Source organism: Etheostoma spectabile, chromosome 13 (genome assembly GCF_008692095.1).
Source record: "Etheostoma spectabile isolate EspeVRDwgs_2016 chromosome 13, UIUC_Espe_1.0, whole genome shotgun sequence".
Lineage (NCBI taxonomy): Eukaryota > Metazoa > Chordata > Actinopteri > Perciformes > Percidae > Etheostoma > Etheostoma spectabile.
In genome coordinates, this window is record NC_045745.1 from 17231636 (window position 1) to 17233198 (window position 1563).

Here is a 1563-nt window from a genome sequence, read left to right on the forward strand (position 1 = left end):
TATATATATATATATATATATATATATATAAATATATATGTATTATAATAAACTCCTCAACAGCGGCTCTTTGCTGCATTTCATTCCCCCTCTCTCTCCCCTTTCAAGTCTAAGCTGTCCTACAAAAAATCTTAAAAAATAAAAGTTGATTAAAATGGAAAAACTCACTAAAACATCTAAAATAAACTCAAAATACTTGGATAAAAGTTAAGTCACTTTTCACCACTAGTTTGAACATTCACGCACAAGCTTGTGCGCGCATATATACACGCAGGCACACACACTTATGCACACACACACACACACACCTATACAAAAAATACACTATACACTAGGTCATTCTATGGACAAATCCCATTCTAATGACATCATGCGATGTAAGAGATACTTAAACATCATTTACATTGTAATGACAAACATTTTATCCACAAATGTGATGCTAACACATATTTCTGATGATTTATTAATTTCTAAATTAATAACAGGTGCATACCCTTAGTCTGTAAATCCTTCATTCATTGACTGGGCCGGTTCTTAAAACACATATCAATAAGACAACATGACGGTCATTAAGTCCACTGCGTTCATGGCTTTAGTCACCAAATCAAGCTTCCAAAAATATGCTAGTCATCTGATCTCTCAGTCATTTCACATCACATATTTCCACTCCAACTCCCTCCTCCTGAACCTAATCCTCGTCATGTTGGCCACATGGATGCTTGATCAGCTTGTACAGAGTTAGAAAACCAATATGAACAACCCCCTTTAGCATTGTCACGTATAACCTTTTAAACCCACCTTGACCCTGCTGTGTGACACAAAAGCTTCCTGCTGCTTGACCCACTCTCTCCAGATTTCTTAGACTCTAGCAGTTTTAATGCAGAGTGCAACTGTGCCACATACCAGCACGCTGCAGAAATAACAACTAGGGCTTCTGTTGTGATTCGTGACATACACTGGTGCATAATAGGATAACATGAAATATATCACATGTAATTTACTGTAATAAGGGACTGAACCACTGACCCAGGAGCATGAACTACTGAACCAACGACCAATGACACACAATCTTAGGTTAGTAAATATGGGGGACACTAAAAAAGAGGATGGCAAAGTATGAGATCTGTCTTCTCACACAGTTTCCCTTAAATCACGTGTTAAAGAGTTTAATCCTTCCACTCACATACAGAATTACTTGCTTGGCAGTTCAAAGCATTATTTTCTTTACAGATATTCAACAGAAACAGTAGCTCTGCATGTTTTGGGTATTTAAAACGTATTGCTCGGCGTATTGCTTTCATCCAGGGATGGGTTACTTCCAGTTTGTGAGTAAATATTTTTCACATTAACAATGAATTAAATCACTACATGTATTGCAAAAGAGGTCCATTGTGGCGACAAACCCACAGAGATATATCAACTGACTTTGCAGTTCCCTTCAGCTCTAAAGAGAATTTTAACCTTTGGACTTTAAATCTACGTTAAAGTAGTTCATTTACGTTCTTTTTCCATTATGACTGATTGTAAAACTGGATAATAAAAGAAAGTTCTGTGGCATTCATT

At 36.5% G+C, this 1563-nt stretch overlaps 1 protein-coding gene across 5 annotated transcripts in view; it reads right to left on the bottom strand.

Moving 5' to 3' along the window:
• The window catches only part of LOC116700245 (collagen alpha-1(XV) chain), a 60007-nt gene that overhangs the window by 39419 nt on the left and 19025 nt on the right, over window positions 1-1563 (bottom strand). The window lies entirely within an intron of this gene.